This window comes from Lygodium microphyllum, chromosome 11 (genome assembly GCF_053477565.2).
Source record: "Lygodium microphyllum isolate KBCC chromosome 11, Lygodium_microphyllum_v1.1.10, whole genome shotgun sequence".
NCBI classification, from domain to species: Eukaryota; Viridiplantae; Streptophyta; class Polypodiopsida; order Schizaeales; family Lygodiaceae; genus Lygodium; species Lygodium microphyllum.
Window position 1 is genome coordinate 39,575,019 of NC_141145.1, and position 7,071 is coordinate 39,582,089.

The 7,071-nt window shown below is 42.4% G+C and overlaps 1 pseudogene; it reads left to right on the forward strand.

Moving 5' to 3' along the window:
- Nucleotides 1–226: 226 nt before the first annotated feature.
- Nucleotides 227–910, forward strand: LOC148028731 (lipase-like; annotated as a pseudogene).
- Nucleotides 911–7,071: the final 6,161 nt, after the last annotated feature.

Here is a 7,071-nt window from a genome sequence, read left to right on the forward strand (position 1 = left end):
TGCATTTTGTTCTGCGTAGACAGTATAGTAGAGAGAAGGGTCTTCTGTTGCCTTTCCTTTTAGCTAGGGGTTGCACCTGATAGATCCTCCTTCAATAATGGTGGGCATGCGATGTCTTCTATGGCTTTTCTTGGCTTCCAATTCCCGGTTGAAAAGAAGGAACGATCACTCCATTGATGAATTCAAATGCATGGAGTGCCTCTTTAGGTCAGCCATATGGAAGGCTATGTGCTGCTTCTTTTTGCTAGGCCTAGTGCCAGTTGTTCTAGGTGGACAAGGATTTAAACTTACAAGGGTTCATGACTATGATGATGGCTTTCAAAACAATCATACACTTGCTGAAATACTTGTGGAGTACGGTTCTGTGGTATATGTCAATGATTTGGATTTTCTCATTGCTTGGAATTGCTCTAGGTGTGATGGCTACACTAAGGGTTTCAAATTGGTGGAGCTGATAGTTGATGTTCAACACTGCCCACAAGCTTATGTCGGGCTTGCTGAAGACTTGAATGCAATTGTGATTGCATTCTGTGGAACGCAAGAGAATAGTATTCAAAACTGAATGGAGGATCTGTATTTTAAGCAGCTTGATCTGAATTATCCAGGAGTTACAGGTGCAATGGTACATCGTGGATTTTATACAGCCTACCATAATACCACCCTTCGTATAAGAATAGTTGGTGCAATTATGTCTATACTTGATGAAGTGGAAGGATTGGACATTATGGTTACAAGACATTCTATGGGGGGTGCCATGGCTGCATTTTGTGCTCTTGATCTCACGGTAAACTATGGAATGAGGAATATTCAAATAGTAACAGGCATGAGTCAGCACTTTATGAAGAGCTACACTAAGCTTCTGATCCTGCTCCTGAGCATTCCCACACAGATGACAGCGATGGAATTGTAATTTCAGTAGAAAAAGTAAATGGACATCACCAAAGCGCCAGTGTTGGCATTGGCTTGAACTTTTGGAAAAGTGGTACTGTCACTAGAAGTAATTAGAGGCATACATTATTTTTAACCGTCTTATGGACATAGAATTTGGGGAAGAAAAAGCAACGGAAAAAAATGGGGAAAGATTTTTACATGGAAAGAGAGGATCGTGCCTTCTACTCTTCGGAAGGCCGTTATCATCAAATTGTGCTAGATGAGTGCAAGGACAGATGTACATCTGTAGCCAATTGCTATGCCGGACCCTCGAGCCAGCACAATAGGCTGCAGGCTGGCGCAGCCACTACTGCTCTAGCATAGTTTTTGTACATGTGTACAGATGGACTATGGAATAAAACTTCAGGAATGAATGACAACAAATTGTCTGGTCCTTCGAGCACTACAGTATGTAATCATAAGCGGTACACTGCATACTCAGTTTTGGGAAAATACAGAACTGTTTAAATGCACGGATATTTCCTGCGGTACACTGCATACTCAGTTTTGGGAAAATACAGAACTGTTTAAATGCACGGATATTTCCTGCGGTCACCTTCCTTCTCTGTAAGATAAGGCATACTTGCAGTATCTGCAAAGTCTTTGAGGATGGCTTAGGGGAAGGAGTTGAGCATCTAATATATGGGGGTATGTGGACTGAAGGTTTCTGGAGTCGAAGAATTGAACTAGTAGAGGAGATAGATGTTTTTCAGTGGTTGTGCGTGCTATTGGTCTTCTTAAACATCTTCTAAGACTTCAATTACTGGGGAATCGAATGCTGGGGAAAAAGCACAGTGGATGTGACAGAGAAAGAGGGATTGTCCTTTTTGGAGACATCACCTTTAGAAGCAACCAATGTAGAGAATGCCTTTTATACGGTGTTGACGGAGATCTATCGAATAGTCAGCAAAAAGTCTTTGATTGCAAATGAAGACCAGGGGAATGGCAATACATCATTGTTGACAAGAACTAAGATTGTTATTCCTAGTGACAACTAGGATGTGCACATCCAAAAGAAGGGCTACCATGTGGCAGTGCTACAGAAGGTTGTATTTCAATTCAAAGAGTCTATAGAGCAATTGTAGTTGGAGCGATTTTAACAAGTTAATTGCAAGTCTTTGCAACCTGTGAAATGGACATGCAATTGCATGTCTGCACCATTTGAATGATGCACACGTTTCAAGTAAGCTTCAGGAGGAAGTTCTACCCTGTTTTGGCTGTCAAGGCAGGCCACATTAGTGACTTTAACGAAAAATCTGTGGGTACTCGAGAGGCAGAACAATTGAGGAATTGATTTGAGAATGTAGGCAAAGACTCATCTTATCATTCTATTTCACGGGATAGAAGGTCTGGTCGTTCAGATAAACCAGACTGGATTGCTGTAAAAAGCACAGTCTCATACATTAAAACTGATACCATTGCAATCTGCAAACTGCATGGTCTAGCAAGGGCATATTGTCTCTTCTAGCATTGCATTTTGCCTTATACAAGGTTGTATAGAAAAGAAAGAACTGCTTATAGTTTGCTGGAAGCACTTTATGTATTTTGGCATATTCAGCAGCAAAATGTCTTCACGTGAACTGCAATTATTTTAGCTCATGTGCAGCTTGGACGAGAGGAGCAAGCTATGCGATTGTATTGGCAAATATATGAGTCTTGTGTGAAAGCAGACAAATATCTATTTGTGACTATCCTTAAAGCATGCTTCAGCATAGCAGCCTTATCCCATGGAATGTTTATTCATAATCATATTCTTGATAGTAGCTTGGAGTTGGATCTTTTCGTTGGAGGTGCTCTTGTTGACATGAATGCTAGATGTGGGAGCCTAGAGAACAGACAGGTTGTCCTGCATAGCCTGATCTTGCTTGATTGATCTTCTATCTTGAAATTAGTCAAGGTCCTCTGTGGTCACGACTTTGCTTTCAAAAACCCTTCGACATCTTTGGTGAACCCGACGTGAAAGTGTTGCATTTAAATTTCAGGATGGGAGATACTTTAGCATCAGTTTCAGCCTCTTCTACGATTCCTGCTTTGTCCTCTACTTCAACTTCATCATCGACTTCTGCTTCAAGTAATTCTACAGATGATTTAAAGTAGATTTTGTAGAATATGTCTATGTATATGCAGCTTCAAAATCAGTAGACACAATTGTATATGCAACAACAGGAGTAGTTGCATCAACAACTGTTATCTCAGTAAAGGCAACTATATCAGAGCAAGAAAATGCAATCAGCGCGAATAAGGCGAGTGAAGCAGTTGAGAATGAAAAGAAGATATTTGATGGCCGTAATGTATCGGCTTATTTGAAGACGTATGAGATCAAGATGGGATTTTTTGGAGTACCAACGGGACTTATGAGTAAATATTTTCTTCGCCTTGTCAAACCCGCCTTGAGGGTAAAAGTGACTAATCTTTTCCTTCAAAATTCGCATTGTCAAGATTTTAAGAAGGCCCTGAAAGAGGAGTATTTTCTTGAGGACTTTGGGATGGCTACTTGGTGATCATTCCGAGAGTGGGTCTACATGCCAAACAAAGGTCTAGCTGCTTCAGAATTGATACGAGAATTTGAAGAGAGGTATAGTCAGCTTGATGCTATTAAACAAAGAGCATTGGATGTTGAGAAAGTTGAGCTTTTCTTGCAAGCTGCAGATCCTGCTCTTCAAGAAGAATTAGGAGATCTTCTTGAGGATCGCACGAAGCCTATGGGTCTTAAAAAAGATTGGCAAGATACCCAGGATGCGGTCTCGACTTTGACCAAGAGGCGGACATGGAAGACTTGCCTACAGAATGGATCCATGACACCGACGTCGTCTTCTGCTCCTATGTCTGCTTCTACCCCTGTCATTTCTTCTCTTCCTCAGTCAGTTACTTGGCCTATGCCAGTGCCTACTGTCTCTAATCCTCTTGTTCCTCCTGTTCCAAGACGAATGCCGGCTCCTTCTGCTCCAAAATCATCCGCTCCTTTGGTTCCTTCCTCTCTTGATGACATAGTCAAAGGCATAACGAATTTGACACTAGAGTCAATTAAAGAAGAATTGGTGGGAAAATTGAAAGAGCAGTTTGCTTCGAGTGTGCCTACTATTTCTTCTAGTGCTCCTACTATACCTAGGAGTGCTCCTAGTGCACCTAGGAGAGATTGAAGATGTATTTGGTGTGATAGTATGGACCATCAGCATTGCAAGGATTGCGAATCTTTTCAAGATGCAAGGAGGAAGAATTTGGTATTTTGGGGACAAGATGGCAAGATCTAATTGACTGAAACAGGAGCTCCGCTTGCTACCCGTTTTGGGAAAGGCGGAATGAAGAAATTAGTAGATGATATGGCTGCACGTACTTTTACATATTTGAACTCAACATGGGAGCAGTGAGCCCACACTCTCAACATGTGCCCAATCTAGTTTGCCAACCTCAATATCTTCCTTTCCCAACACCACTACCCTATTTACATGTTTGAGCTTAGCATAGGAGTAGTAAGTGCCCACCCTCAATGTGTCCCCAACCTCCTACCAACCTCAACATCTTCCTTTCCCCACACCACTACCCTATTTGGGCATCCAAGCCTTGGACTTCCTTTTTTCCTTCACCATCTCTCTCTCTCTCTCTCTCTCTCTCTCTCTCTCTCTCTCTCTCTCTCTCTCTCTCTCTCTCTCTCTCCTTGGCCTTGATTGAATTAAGGGAATGTATTGGCCTACTTCTTCATCTACTCAATCATTTATGGAATGCATTGATGCCTGTGGTTCACTTAATCCCTCTCTTAAGATGAGTACCATACTCCTAACCATAACCATCTTGTTGGCTGTGATTTGAAAAGTAAACCCAAAAAAAATCTAAAATAATTTAAACAATCAGCGAGTCACTGAATTGCTGAGGTAGCACTCTTTCCCATCCAATTTTTCTATTATGCCCTGCATTTTATCAATGCTAAAACTCTATTTCAAAAATATGCATTTCATGCTGGTTGATTAGCTTAAAATGCTCTTGCTATGTCTCTTCTAGTTGATGTAATCAAGGCCAATGCTAGGTAAGATGGCAGGTGATCCCCCCTTGCCATTAATGACCTTGAAGGGGTGCACAACCTGGCTCAAGGTGGAACTTTGCATACCCCTCGAGTCTCAGAGCCCAAGAACTTGTTTGCAGGTGTAGGTACAATCCATCCTCAAAGACCATTGGAAGAATATTAGAAATGTATATGGGATGCATGTCACACATGTACTGGTGGTGAATTGAATGTATGCTACTTGGGACTCTTGTTGAGTTTGCCAAATCATTGCAGGAAGTCATAGGCCATGTATGGATGCTATGGTATGCCTTGGAGGTTATGTATATGCTACAGTCATTTGTCTAAGAATTTTGCATCATGAAAAGGTCAAATAGTGTTGAATTGGACCAAGATAGGCTTTGAGACAGGGTGCAGGCATTCCAGGACTGCTCCAAAAAACCTATTACAGCAAAAAGGAATTGGAGGACTGAGCTTAAACCCCATAGCTTGTTTTGAAGAGGGCTTCATCCCCTTCGACTAGAATTGACAGTGAACAAATTTTTGTGGTTGTACAGAAGGGAACCTCTAGCCCAAGAACTCCCCAGATCTTCCTCCTCTATCTCCCCAGATCTTCCTCCTCTCCCTGAGCTTGAGTCCCATCTCCCACTACTTTTACTGACACTTTGTGTAGCCTGTAGAACACCCACGAGCTTCATCTCACCCAGCTGGTGCCTCTAGAGGTAGCCTCACAATTTTTGATGTAATTTTCATTGAGTCACGTGGTCATTCTCCTCCTGCTCTAGCACTTGGCACACTAATCTCCAACTTCATTATAGTTCATCCCTACCTCGAAGACCATTGGAAGAACATTGAAAATGTATATGGGATGTATGTGACACATGTACTGGCAATGAATTGAATGCATGCTACTTGGAACTTTTGTTGAGTTTGCCAAATCATTGCAAGTAGTCACAAGCCATGTATGGATACTATGGTATGCTCCAGAGGTTATGTATATGCTACAGTTAGTTGTCAAAAGGCTTTTGCATCATGAAAAGGTCAAATAGTGTTGAATTGGACCAAGATAGATTGTGAGATAGGGTGCAAGCATTCCAGGATTGCTTCAGAAAACCTATCATAGCAAAAAGGAATTGGAGGACTGCGCTAAAACCCCATAGCTCGTTTCGAAGGGGGGCTTCGCCCCCTTCAAGTAGAGCTAGAAGCTCCCTAACTAGAGCTCCCATTGGAGAGTTACAACCACTTTTGTGTGTAGTGGTCCTTCTGTGGGACAGGCTCAGATTTTGTACCAGATGGTATTTTTGGATAGCACTTAGCATGTCAGGACAAAGAGGAAAAGCAAAAGTATAGAAGGATTTTCAACGTGAAATCAAGGATTCTCAGACATCAATGAATGACCCTAGCTCCGCCCAAGAGGACCATGAAGAGATGTGTAAAGAAACCCCCCCTGAATTGGACCGTTACTCTATGCTTAATCACACATTGTGCCAACATGAGAATCATCATACTGAGATACATAGAGAGATGATGGCCACAATGACTAGGCTGATGGAGCAAGTGACTCTCATCTTGACATTGGTAGCCCCCTCCATGCAAGCAAAGGATCATCGGTCCAATCTTGAGGCCAACCCAGCCCCTCCCTAGGAGATTGTGCATGACCAACAAGGCATCATTGGGACACATGGTATTCCCTTTAGCATCTATGAGATGGGTAAGCCCTCAACAAGGCACGATGAGCCTATCCTTCCACCCCCCATTACCAATCCATCTAGCCCTTCCCTTGGGACAACCAACCACTAGAAATGGTAGCTACATTCTTGCCCAAAATAATGGACAACAAACTCCACAAGGTACTTATGGAAAACATGGCATGCATGGCACTCACATGGGCAACATGCACATGGTACTTTTGGGAAGCAAGGCCCTAATGTTTAGTTGGTGCAGTATGGGATGTATAGGCAACATGATAATCATGGGCAGCAAGGCCCTTATGGGTGGACAATTTGGCTAGCATGGCCCTCATGGACAATATATGCATGGGTAGCATGGACCACATGGAATGTAGGGGAAAAAAGGCATTAATGAGCTATGTGACAAAATCATTTTTACCAAGTCTAATGGACAATCTCCATCCCTGGATGACT